The 14,965-nt window shown below is 30.6% G+C and overlaps 1 protein-coding gene across 2 annotated transcripts in view; it reads right to left on the bottom strand.

Moving 5' to 3' along the window:
* The window catches only part of LOC131852093 (uncharacterized), a 163,885-nt gene that overhangs the window by 98,607 nt on the left and 50,313 nt on the right, over window positions 1–14,965 (bottom strand). The window contains exon 2 of one of the 2 annotated variants that reach the window (XM_059202718.1): window positions 12,280–12,310. The exons of the other annotated variant lie outside the window; for it this stretch is intronic. The gene's annotated coding sequence lies outside the window, so the exon portion shown is untranslated. The remainder of the gene's footprint in view (window positions 1–12,279; window positions 12,311–14,965) is intronic. 2 annotated transcript variants of the gene reach the window in all.

Below are 14,965 nucleotides of genomic sequence, written 5' to 3'. Positions count from 1 at the left end.
TACTATAATATATTGAAAAAAAAGACTAACCTAACCTAACCTAAGAATAAAATTGAAATTTTTGGTTGGTCTTCAATGCCAGTCATATTTTTTATTTTCTTGTGGAAAATATTCCACAGACTATCTATTCGCCGGATGTTTATCCACTAAAAATTACAATATGAACACCTTCAACCCGCCATTACCAGAGTCACGTGGTCTTGTTAGCATCCTAAGACTACGAAAAATTAACTGCCTTACTTGAGACTGCAAATAGTCGTTTTCTGTGGGTCAGTCTCACCTATTTCAGCGACCAAGTACCTTGTTTTGTAAGCTATGTTGCGGTTGCAGGTTTTTTTTATGAATGATAATGGAATGGTGCACCCACCTGCGCTAACGGTTTACGCTGGGCACCAGGAGGATAATAAGATGAGCATGAGGTCAGGCCAGTTAGCCCATCGTGACAAATTCACCAGTAATTTATCACGATGGTTTCCAGGGATAACCGCGAACACCATCAGTCCACATTATTAACAATCCCCTTTCCCCCCTTGGTTGCAGGGTTCAGATTAAGGCAGTGAAACTACAGTATAATAGACATGACATTTTAGTACTCTGGACTAACAACAATTATTGATATCACAGGAGTCACATGATAACGTGATATAGTACTGTTAAGGTAAGGTAATATAGTAAGGTTACTGTTCACCGTTAGGTGTGCTGTCAGTCATCTGTCATTATAATGACATTAAAAAATCTGACAACTATTTCGTTATACATTTTATATACTTATGCACTATACAGATTGACCCTATAATGTGACAACTTCAGAGAGACAGCACAGTTCGCGCGCGGAGATTATGTACTCTATTGTGCGCCGCAGTAACCAATTATTTAGTAAATTATAGGATACTAGCTGCAACTCGCGACTTCGTTTGCTTTTTTCATCCTCGTAATATAATGGGTCTAACTTCAAGAAGACCAGTTCAGCATTTTAATAATAAATAGACAGTACGGAAGACTGATATATAAACTGACACACTCGCATTAATGTCAATAATAATATAAATTTGAATAAAGCATTCAAAGGTCGGAATTACATGTATTATAGGTACCTAACTCTATTGTTTCATATATAAATAATATAATCCTGTTGCTCTTAGATATTAAAGTTTTTTTTATTGATAAAACAAATTTTCAAATCGATTAAATATTTTGTGTTGTTCGTTACAAACAATATAGGATATAGCTAAATTACAGGATAAGTGGCATTACATCTTAGTCCTCTGGAAGGTCAGCGCATGAGTGGTATTACGGGTTATGTTATGATAATGTGATGTCCATAGTGCTGTTCAGGTTACTTTTTATTTCTATCAGGCTACTAATGGACCCATATTATAAATATATTTGTATATAGGCGACTGTTACTGTTTACCATCAGGTGGGGCCATCAGCTTGTTTCTAATTTTATAAATAAAAGGAGACGAGATTTTCCTCTACGTAATGTCTAATTTAATCATCCGGTGTATCCTACTAATCCTGAAAATATGTATACCCTAATCATGGGACACTTTCTACTTCAAAGACCGTATTATAAGGTATACAACTACGTACAAACAATAAACCACCGTATACGTATGACATTAAAATCCAAGTTCCTAGAGGTTATAGATTAGGTCAATAAGGACAAAGGGCTAACAAGAGAAATCAGTGTAGGTATGTTTATGTAACGGTGATCATAGTATGCGCAGGCGACGACATTAATTAATTAGGTGTAACCATATAAAGATGTTACTTGACAATATCCAAACTCAGCCCACGTATGGTAGCATTAATAATTTCATTGAAACTATTTATAAAACAAATAAAATTAAAGTGTCTGTTTGTAATTTCTTAAAAATATACGGAACTTTTTAACCAGAATATTAATTAAAAACAATTTTTTAGTCTGTCTGTTTGTTCTTGCTATTCTCTGAATCGGCTGGGCTTATTTTGACGGCACTTTCACTTGCAGATATCTACTTAATAATTCATGAAACTAATTTTATTTATAATAATGCCACACAGGCGAAGTCGCGGGTAACAGCTAACACAAAATATACTAGATGACGACAAAGTATGTCATGCAATTAATAAAAGTATAAAACGAAACATCAAGTTGACACAAAATTTGAATGGGGGGTTGTGGAATTAAGTTGGTAAACACGAGATTTTACTTTATATAGATACCTATTCTACTAACAGACTGATAATCCACATAATGGATTAAGATAACTGTTTCTCAGATAAAACATGAACCACAGATATCACCGAGTATTTTTCTGATACGGATCATCTATAACTCATAGACAATATCTTTATTATTACCAACTCTTTAGTTGGTATCTATTTACCTAATAATACGACTAGTTCATAGAATTAGAGTGAGCTACAATACAATTTCATAGAAAAAGCGTCAAAATATATAAAAAGACATCCTAATTAGGGTTGGGATTGGAAGGTATTGCAGATAATGGGACTATATTTTACTTCAAAAAAGTATTTGGTGACGGAATATTGAGGAACAATAAAAAACGTGAAAAATGCTTCGGGAAATTGCCCTTTTATAATTAAAACTTATTTATTTATTAATGACGCCGTAAGATTTATAAGAAAATAAATGTATATTGTTATAGTATAAGAAAACCAAAACAGCGTAGATCTATGTTTTACGTTCCATATTCAAAATTATTAATTTTATTAATAAATGCCTAATGGCTATTGTAATTGCAAACAGAACATCCTTCTTTGTGAATTTTACATTCAGTGTTAAAACATAGTGATTCCATGCTCAGTGATTTAGTATTCGCGGACATTAAAATCGCTCGTGTTTAATTAAACATCAGTTTGACATTTAGGATGATCGTAGCCGCAAGCTCAGAGTCTGGCATGAGGAAGGATCGAGGTCGACAAGTAACATATACTTAACACAAGAGGGCACTAAATGAACGAGTTTACGATGAATATACAAAAGTGGATATTAATCAAGCGGTTTTATTATAAGAGTCACAGCGGGATGTAACTTTGCGATAAGAATGATAATTCTTTAAAGTGTTAAATTTAGAAGAAAATAACAAAGACTTCACAACAATAGCCAGACGGCCTCGCTGGTCTAGCAGTTTAGCACACCGTCTTACTTCCGTCAGTTGCGGATTTGGTTCTCGTACAATAGTGATATTTGTATTCAGAAGCCTGATTGTTTCTATTGGTTGGGTTGTCTATTATTTAAAAAATATTTAAGTATTACAATCAATTGTTTAGTATACACAGTACCTACAAGCGCTGTTTAGATTTTATTTTAACTGTCCTAGAATAGAATAGAATATCATTTATTCAAACAAACTTAATTTAAGCACTTTTGAATACTCATAGTTATCATTCTTTTAATCAAGCGCTCATTCGGAAAGATGTCTCATCACAAGAAGAACGAGCAAGAAACTTGCGTGTTTAAATTATATTTCATTAGTATTATAGGGCCGATTAAAATAGAATATAATAATATAACCGTTTTAATTATAAATACACTAGACATCTAGCAAACTTATTTTATTGTGCCGTTTTGTTTTTATCTTCCGCACTCTTTTAGAAATACTTCAATTAATAATATAGAATTGTAAGAGATCTTACTTTTCATACACAATAACAAATTAACACAACTTCAGTAGATGACACCAAATAATATGAGATACCTAAATGTTTTCTTTCTCAATTAAACTATTTATATCTGATTGATTAATTGGTCAAACCTCCAATCGGTCATAATATTTACGAGCAATTGAAAGCTGAAACGGGTTCGTACAGTTATCGACTTCCTTACGAAATGTAGGCCCAGCAAAAACTGCAATAAAAACATTAAATAGCTTACTCGGTGACATAAATCAAAACTCCATTTACTCAACTTACATTGCGAACATCTATTGATAGGTATCGTAATACATTGCAATCTTTACGTTTGGATAGTAGCCATTTTTATAAAAACGGATTTAGATGGCGTCATTGGTATCGAATGGAATTCAACATTGTTTTGCAATCGTTTAAAACCCAAAACTATGTTTTTAAACAGGTTCATATATAGATGTTAAAATGAAATAATGCGTTTTGAAAAGTAATTTTCATATATTTACTCATTTTGTTGTTGCCCTGTATTTGTTTACAATTTAATCATTGCTAATTGGGCTTATTGTTTCCAAAAGACTTTCATAGATGACGCTGTTTTCATTTGTATGTCCGTATTTTAAATGTTTATTTTATATTTTCAAATAATAAGTACTTACTATATTATTATGATAAATTAAACATAAAAAAAGTTTAAGTAAATATAAAACAAGAAAACCATATTATTCCAGTAATACTTATTTAGAAAGTGTTGCCATATTAAAAATAAATGCATAGATTTATCGAAATCGATAACAGGATATTATTATTCGATGGTGCTTTTAATTAGTCTTTGCAAACAGAGTATTATACTCTTATTTGGAACGAATTTGCATAATTTTTACTCGACGACGGCAAAATAGGTATGCAAGTACTATATATTTATCTGTTCGCTCATAACTTCGAAACTTGAAGAGGGAAATATTAATTAGATTGATCTGATACATGTAACTATTATATCAACTTCACCCTAGATAATTATAGCAATTAATGACATTAGTGATAGTTCTTCTATTAAAAAAAAAAATTATCTACTTATTGTAATTTTATGAATGAGAATTGAATGTGGTATAGTATATAAGGTCAGCTATACCTTTATGAAACCTCAATAAACAAGTGTTATATGATCTAAATTACTGACATTGATAGCTAAATATGAGATCCTAAATCGAATTTTGCTTTTGTAGAAGGATATTTTCAACCTTACTAAATTGTACAAGGTTTTGAAACGATAATCATTCATAATACTATGATATATTACTGATCCTAGTACCTACTATTCAAATTCGAGGGTAGGTTATTCATAATTTATATTATTAGATTTCATCACAAATAAAAATATCGATTTAAAATCGTAGGTTGGTCCATATTTTTTATTATATCGAAATGAGTACTGGCAACATTTGTAAATGAAATGTTAAAAATATAAAATATAGTAATAAAAGAATAGGATAAACGACTTTAAGTCAAATGCTTAAAACATATTTTCACTAGCATTGGATTTTTTCTCTTTTTTCATCATTTAAGTTAAGTAGGTACTTCAACTTTTGAATTGTTCCTGTTCAGAGTTCATTGAACTTCTTATTTTTTTGTCAAACTCAATAATTTAAATGTGTCTAAGGACTACTACAAATATTTAGTAAACTATCGTGTCTTTGAGGATTATCTCATACCAGGTATAACTATAAGCCATAGTAAATAAAAATATAATAATAAACATTAAATGTGGTAGTTTTTATTATTGTTATGAATGTAACTTCAAAAAACTAACACTGATTTTATAATTTTTGATTGATTGAGAAAATACGTAGTATTATTTTTATATTTTATTAGAACTGAATGAATATGATGTATGAATAATATGTTTATTGTGCTAATAAGGTTACATTTAGTTACTTTCATGTAAGTTCATGAAAATGTAACATAGGTATATGATATTGTTTTCAGATCCATTTAATACTGAACAAAGTTTAAACAAATAAGAGATGATATTCTAAATCTCCTAGTCATTCAGATGAAGATAAATAACATTTTTACTGTAAAGAACAGGGGTTCAAAAGAATAAGAAATATATATGTATATATGAACATTTTACTGTAATAATATTAAAAATAAGAGAAAAAAGCAGAAGAAAAAGCTGTAAATTATTAATCACAATGCAATTAATAATATAATTAAATAAGTAAGAAAGCAGGACATGAGAAGAAATTCCAAGTAATTATATTATGTGTAACCGACTGCAAATAAGTTTATGATTTAAGCACATGATTATTATTATATTGCTTCATCAACAAATCCAGGAATATTTTGTGTACCAGGAATTAATTATGAAATGATTTTGATGAAATATTATGTCTTGATATTGATTTATTTGGAATATAATATAAAAATAACAGAAGTGTTTGAAGTTTTAGTGGTATAACAGACAAGCAGTGCAAGAAATATTATTGTAAATTATTAACAATTGTTTATTCTGTGATTAATAAATTATTTAAAAGTGTTTTGTTACCTGAAATAAAAATTTTATGATCTTGAAGTGTTGTGTTCATGCAATGTTAGTTTCACCTCATTCAATTTAAAATGTCAGGAATTATTTACTACATAATGATTTTGTATTAGATGGTAATCATATATATTTTTTAATGCAATGTGTGTAATAATAATAATTCCCATTTACATCAAAAAACTTTGTGTAAATCTATATTTCTGTCTATAGACTTTGGTCGTGGAATACTAATAAGAAACTAAATCTAGAGACTTTAGTATATTACAGCATCCCAGAACCTTGTATTTAAGTCACATTTAGTACTACCTAATACTTGCTACTTTTTTAATCAATTAATTAATTTGATCTTCATCATAACAATGATGATAATGTTGAGAATACTTAATGAAATTTTATGGTGGTCATAAATAAATACCACGTCGCAATCGAACAGTGATTATTGATCTCATCATCATCACCGTTACCCTCCTTCATCCATATTGTCAAAAGTTACTACCTACTATTATTAACTGAAATGGTAAATAAGCTGACGATCCATCCAACCACGACGCTATCCGACGTACATACACATATTATTAAACAGCATTACGTCATCATGTCGTGCCCGCTATATCCCGCATACGTTATCATTCCGGAGAACATAGATGTTATGTCCAAATATCATGTAATTTCGCAGCTTAATTTCAACTGAATAACAACTTACATAAATACCAAAAAACTAGCAGTAAAGGCGTAGTTTGTAGATATCGAAGGTTCTACAAATAGGTATAACATCAAAATAAGTACCTACATGTCATTAGCACCGATGTAGTATCCCTGAAAGAACCTACATATAACAGATTGATGGTTTGCAGATATTATTTTCAGTTTTACAAATTGCCAGTTTACCATAATTAACTACATATTGAAAAATAATTATACACTGAATATGAGGTAATATGCACATCAATTGATTATAGCTAAAATCTATCACTATCACATAACAATTTAAATAAAAAAAACCGTATTAAAATCGGGCTATTCGTTAAGGAGCTATTGCTCCTTAACCGATAGCCCGATTTTAGTGCAGACGCGTTACGACATATCTTCGTCGGGAGAAAAAAAAAGTAGGCATGTAAAAAAGTAACTGAACATAGTACATAGATACATAGGTACATTAGCCGTGTCTGTAGACTGTCAGCGAACAATATTATACCTACATTGAATTTTCGATTGAATCAGGAGTTCGATACAGTTATATATCTATTATAATATCTTTGCAAAACAGATGTCATGTAGACCGAATTCTCTGCCATCTATTTTCATGCTTTATTACTAATCACCCACTAGTAATCCGAACTGCTTCAGATATAGCGACATCTAGCGCCTACGGCGGCGAAATAAAATAGCCCGATAACTCGGAAGGAACCATTTTCTTGTATGGGATGGGGTATCTGTATGTAATATTATATTATCTGTGGTTTGGATGCACGAGCATTGATGTAATGTAACCAATCTCGTTATGTCCGATTTCAAATTCATCTTTACAAATGTTTATTTAACGGTTTCATTAGTTAATGAATTATGTGACGTCGCAATGAGACCATCAGTTTTAGAATTAGATGCAGAACCAAAATTTCTGCGCTATACAGGAAAACAATAGACTGCAATGACTCAGTATTTCTTTCCCTTGAACTTTGTATCTTAGGCAACACCGCAGAAATTCAATAGCCATAGAAATAAAATATGTGAGTTTGGATGTTCGGAGTAATCTCCGTTACTACTGATACTGAACTCTTTTGGTGTTGGATAGTCTATTTACCGAGGGAGGCTATAATAATATTACGCTACAACCAGTGCAAGAAGATCTGCGATGAAAAATGTAGCAGAAACATTTCTATTTCATATTATAAACAATGCATCACTATCTATTTAATAAAAAGGATAAGGAGCTTCTTCTTACACAACCATAACATTAAAGGAAGGAAGTTAACATTGTTCTCAGAGGGCTACACATTGTATTTTAAACTAAATAGAAATTAACAACCAACCACTAGCTTTACTAGCTATTACTTTAATTATAAAAAGAGGCTTCGATGAGATAATCACATCAAACAAATCCTTAGAAATAGGCGACTAAATGCTTAGAAGGAGACATAATATCCGTTCAGACTTTAAGCATGTACTTAAGCTGAGGTCGTTGACAACGCTGATACTTAATTTCTGAATTGCGATATTCTTTTATAGTTCATAAACTTTCCTAGCAAACAATAAATAAAATATGAGATAAAACTTGTATTACAAACAGATTATAATAGATCGTTGTCTGTCTACATTAGCATTAAAGGCGTGTGCGAGCGAGACGACGTGAATCAAAATAGCTGTATCAGAGACGGGGATCGCAAAAACGGTAGCGTAACGGGATGCGCACGCGCCGCGCATGCCGAGCTGCGGGTGACCGCCGTTGTCGCCGCTGTCCAGTTTTTACGGCTTTGTTTATGAAAGGTATGAAGGGTTATAAATGATCATGGATAATATATATAAATGTAACTCCATTTGTTGGTTTACGGAGATAAATCATTTCTGTTAAAAACATTTGTTCATTAACCGTATAGGAGATCATTATCTACTTGTTCCATCTGTTTTTCGTTGGGATTGTGAGTAAATAATCACTATAATATATGTAACCATTTTAACCTTAAAACAACAGCTAATTGCACCATATGATTACGTGTAAAGTAAAATACATATACATATAAAAAAGATTTCTCATGTCGTAACGTCTTTATCATTTCTGATGTCATTAAATGTTTTGTTTTATATTTAATATATTATAATTTAGTAATTAACTACATTCATTCTTATTTTATTAAATATTAACAACAATCATTGTAAAACTTTGTGCAAGTATTGTAACTAAACAAATAGAATAAATCTTTGAACAGAATTCAATTAACACTCCCACACATCCCGAAAGACACGAGAAATTCCAATGAAAGTGAATCGAGCATCGAACCCGCTACACGATTGCATAATGTTTTACTTAACTAATTAACCACGTACTTGGAAATAACTGACAGCGTGCACCGATAGACACGGTGAGAGGGAAACTAAGAGAAAATTGTTAATATCATATTTCCATTGGAAATTATATTATATAAATGCATAATCTGAACGAATAAAAATGTCGAAGTGAACGTTGAAGAATATTAAAGTAATAAAACTATAAAAAATGGGAATCAAGCTAATGATTAAGAAAATAAATTCAGTTTAGAAGACAATCAAGACCTAGGTAATGTGTACAATAATTGTGATATATACAATAGTTGTAAATGTTTAGTCTTTCTTAAGTTTTTGGACAAATAGTGAATAAGTAAAACTTTTTGGGTTTACTGATAATTTTCTTCCAGGGAATGAAATAATCTGTGGTATTCTAGAAAGCATTTGATTCTGTGAAAAGGAAACTAAACGTCACGCGAAAAAAGCTTGTTTGCATCCTCAAGCCGTTTAAGGTGCATCACTGAAGAGAGGTTCTCTCCTTGAAGGAAATTACCGTAATCGAGATTGGCATAATGAAGATTCATCACCTTTTTTATTTAGTTGCTGACGTTAATGTAGTGACAGTGGTGGTTAGATTGGGTAAAGTTTAAAGAAATTTAGATGTGATTACTGCATATGTAACAGATTTTTTTATTGACATTACATAGAACTGATGATATGTTATAATGAAATTAAAAGTAATTGGAAAATCTTAGAACAGTTCTTGAATTATATTACTTATAACATAAAAATCATATAATTTTGCACGTTGCTATTAGTTAGACAGGATAGATATCGAACAAAGTAATAATTTTAATTGAATATTTCTCTTCCTTCTAGAATAAATAAGGACTGGTGAAAGAAGATGATAATATATTTAGTTACTTTGTCGACTTCAAATAATAGGACAAAGGCAAGGTACTAATAATGATAAATATACACCACAGACGAATATCTATGCACAGATACATATATTAAGTTAAATAAAGCGCAGTTTATTCTTAAATAATTATTTATAAATTGAGGTGGCAAAATTATTTTCGTTGCGAATTTCTATTTCAATAATACTTCAATATCCGTCAATAAAAATCCATATTTTAGTGCATTGATCGACTTTTGTGGTTATCTTAAAAGGTCGTCTAGTTCTTGGTTAATTATAAATAGCTCAATTGCCCTAGATTTACATTTATGTAACGTATATCTCAGCGTGGGAATTAATTCTACTGGTTTTTATGCTTCAATGTTCATAAATTTCTGACATTAACTTGACAAATGGCTTGCATTTTTTATATTAGTGTCAAATGTACATAAAAGGGAACTTTTAGTTACTTGATATATTGACTGAAATTGATCTATCAAATTGCCAATACTGGAAATATTTAATTTTGGCGGAGAATAGGTTTTATATGATAGATCATGGATTTTTTTTTTATTATTGAAGTTAAATACACATTACTAAAGACCCGCTCTAGTATCGCGAGAGTATGTCAACCAATTTACACAACACCCTAAGAAAAATACCTTAACCTACCATCCTTTATAATTCGCTCTACTGAAGTATGAAAACTGCGTATTTTTTAAGATTATCGTAAACATTCATAATGCTGCGAATGGCTATGTTTTATAATTCCATCAATACGATGGAAACAACATAATAATGATAACAATATTATTCTGCACGTTATTTGCATCAGATTTTAAAAGATTGATTTCCATCTAATCTGTTGCATGTAGTTGTTAAATTTTGTTGTATCTATTCTACTGCGAGTACAAATTAGAAAGCGTTATAGCATAGTGAGTTACTACTCAAACTAAAAAACACCATTTATATTTCTGAGTAACAACCATTACACAAATATATAATCCAAGAGGCATTAGTAGTCATACCTCCTGCCACGTTGATGTCAAATATATGGAATGAAATGTAACAAGTTCAGTATTGCGTTTATTACAGCGTCGACAGTTGACAATGACTCTAACTACCTCAACTAGAGATACAGTGCTAATAGTATAGTGTATCGTACATAAAAAAACAATAGGGTGTTTGTTTAAATTTATATTCATTTTAATACATATTTACAATAGAAAAAGCCAACGGACTACAATCACTCTTGTTTCTAGAAACAACGGTACCGATCTATCTGCGCTGACCAGTCGACGCATTCCCTTATGTACAAACTGACCATTCCACTTTTTCTATCATGTCTTGTAGATCTAACACACTAATTACCTCGTTGTCAGAACTAGGAAGTTTAGGATATCAATAACTGTCAATAAGTATAATGGTATACTATATATATTATTATATGTATATATTTATTTGCATTTCATATATATTATATAATATTTTTTAGTAACCTTGTGATTGTTTTTTGACATAAGTGCCCCAAAACGCCATCTGTATACGTAAATGTTAGATGCCATACGGCATCAAGCTCGCCTTTGTACAAATTATATTGTGCATTAAATAATAAATAAATAAAAAAATATAATATCTTATTAATATTATAAACGCGAAAGTTTGTGACAATGGATGGATGTTTGTTACTCTTTCACTCAAAAACTACGGAACGGATTTTAATGAAACTTTACAGTAATATGGCTTATACATAAGAATAACATATAGGCTATAAATTTCATGTGGGTTTAATCACAGACACAGCTAATATATAATCATAAGTAAGTAGTATTGTAAGTAAATATAACCGTAACCATTTTGTAGCCATGTGGCTTACTTAGCCCTAAGCAATGCATTCTGTGTCATTAACACTTTAATAAAGGATTTATAACTATTTGAAAACGGTCCGCTCTGTTCAAGTTAAAGGTATGGAGAGAAAATCAAATTTCAGGATAAACTTTGTACATTGCAGTAGGCGTCCTCATTCTCACATATTTCAGTCAAGCAGTTTGCTTTGTAAGGTGTTTTCGTCAAAGAGAAGATATGGTAGTGAAATTGTATTGCAGTAGCGGTTAAGCACAGCATCTTACGAGGGTCGCGGGTTCGATTCTTCGCACGATGTAAACATTTGTAATTATGAGTACGAATGTTTGTGTCAGTGGTCTGAATAACGGTTCCCACTTACCATCAGTGGGCTGTCAGCTTGTTTGTCATACCTGTAACACAAAAATTCCAATATTAATAATAATAATCTCAGGGCAATTCACATAGCGCCTTCTAGATCCAAGTTAAGCTAGCTAAAGCTTTTGTTAGTTAGTTAACTGATACAAATACATAGACATATTTTTTCGTGAATACTGGAAATAGAAATAAAACAAATGTTATTTTGATTGATGTATCGCTGTATATTGAATACATTAAGAATGTTCTAGAAATGTCAATGCATATAGTATTGATAAGAACAGTTTTAAACCTAATTTTCATACACACATGATTCCATATTGAACGACAGATTCAAATCTATGCATACCTAATGCTGACGTCACAGTTTAAGTCTGGTACAGTATAACATTACTTAATCGAGCAACTATAACTACTATAACTTTAAATTAGCAATTAAAAACCATTACATCAAGTGGGTAACTGGGTAATTAGAATTTGGGCAAGCAGGTACCAGGACGTGTAAATAATTTTTATTTATGCTGTTCGTATATATATATTCTATAACCATAACCAGACCAACTAGAGATTCTAAATAACCATGTAGAATCTAGGCAATGCAATCTCGGGGCCTGTTTGCCTCTGTTAAAAAAAGGCATACAGTTTTAAGATCATCAGCTCTTATTGAAGTCGATGAAGAAATAGGTTCAAAAGTGAATATTTCAGATTATCCTAAAATATTTATGATTATTATCATTAGTCGTACTATGACGTAATTAGCCCACTGAAAGTAAACGTTGAACAAAGCAATCATATTACAGGTTGTGATTGAAAATATAAATTTTCGAATGCAATTTTCACTCTATTTCATAGAGTTAATTATTGGCAGGTTCCCGCATTTCCGTGTGCTTATTTTGTTATATGTAAAAGATGTATGTATGCCCCTGTGAAACAATCTATCATAATAACAAATTAAAATCCTTTCGGCTTGATATATTTTTTAATTCAACAAAAGCATACGCGATCGTGGGGAAGTGGTTGGCTAGTGCTATATTCGTCAAAACTGATTATTTTATACGTGTCTTTAGTCTTGTCATGAAAGAATGCGTATTTTTGTAGACCAAATATATATACATATATATGTATTGTATACTTGTATACAGTGTAGTTGTAGTTTCGTGACACTGCCTCTTTATTTCATAAGACATAGTGTGCGCAAACCATTAAAATTATATAATACGGATTTTATGCCCAAGATTAATAACGTACTTGTTTTAATTTATTCTCTCAAACAAAGTTACGTATTAGAAGTAATTTTATTAAGACAGAAATTGAGGTAAACATAAAGATATTTCACATCACATGAAGAAATAAAACAGTGTGATTGATGGACAGCATAATCAAGAATTTAAAATTTGGTTTCATTTATACTCAATTTTAAAAAGAGATTTGGATATTAGTACTTTTTCAAGTTTGTAATAGAATGTAATTAAAAAAATATATATTATATTATATAATCTAACCTAGATCAGAGAGTAACAAAGGCTATTCTTTGTTCTGGAAAAACTCGCTGATCTAGCTTAGATTAAATAGTTTTTTATTTTTAATTTTATAGTTAATATAACGCAGGCCGTGCCGCAAAAAATAACCAGTTAAGAATGTAGTTATCGAGAGAGGTGAAATAACGAAATAATGTTTGAGTAAATGTATAATATTAAACAGGTTTATTATAATTAAAAATTACAATAATGTAAATATTAAAATATTAATTTGGTATTTGTTTTTTTAAAACAAAAATTTTTTCATTCTCCATATTTCAAAATAATAATAACAATCTCAGGACAATTCAATGTAAAAAAATTATATCGGAATTACCAATATGTAAATAACATATAAAGAGATAACATAATATTTCCAGATTTATGACCCATTCTAATTCTATAGTCAAACCCAAAGTTTGACATTTTATAGTCCAACGGCAGTAAAACAACTAGAAATTAAAATATGAAACTATTGCATAAACGTTCTTTTTAAAAGGTTCATCGCCCAAAATCACAAGAAAGCAAAGGTCAAACAACCCATAAAGCTAAAAGCCGAAGCTAGTTTTTCTACTGGCGAGTATCACCCACCCATACGCTGATTTCCTTCAAAGTTTTGTATGGTGGTCATGTGTTTATTTCGGACTAGCTGTTTGCTTAACTTTGCTTTTTTTAGATATGTATATCATAAAAGATAGTTTATATCCGTCCTTGAAATATTATACTCTATCCTCAAGCTAAATTTCATTAAAATTTAGTCTGCCGTCTAGTCCTATTTTTTTTGTATGCGGTTTTTTATATAATTGCCAAAATTTTTTTCTTTCTTTGTACCTGTTCTGTTCTATGTTAGTAAGTTCTACTATTACACCAACAAAATGAATGCATCTGTTTAGATATTCAAATGAGACAAAGTACCTGCATTCATTAATAAATTTCATTAAATAACTTTCGTTTTTCTGTCTCGTCATTAAACATAATTAATAACATGTAATCATTGAAAATATTTTTCCAATTGAATAAATAGTGTCAGCTTTAATTGCATAATTCCATCGTTTCCGTACAACTGGTGCTGATGAAGTGTCATCGATGGCTTCATTATCATCATCAAACTTGACTTTGACCTCAACTTTGGTATTTAAATGATTTCCGTATTAATTTTACTCATTCATAATT

The sequence above is a fragment of the Achroia grisella genome, unplaced genomic scaffold (genome assembly GCF_030625045.1).
Source record: "Achroia grisella isolate CSIRO2021 unplaced genomic scaffold, CSIRO_AGI_Agris_v1 utg840, whole genome shotgun sequence".
NCBI lineage: Eukaryota > Metazoa > Arthropoda > Insecta > Lepidoptera > Pyralidae > Achroia > Achroia grisella.
This window is presented reverse-complemented; position numbering and strand designations above follow the sequence as displayed.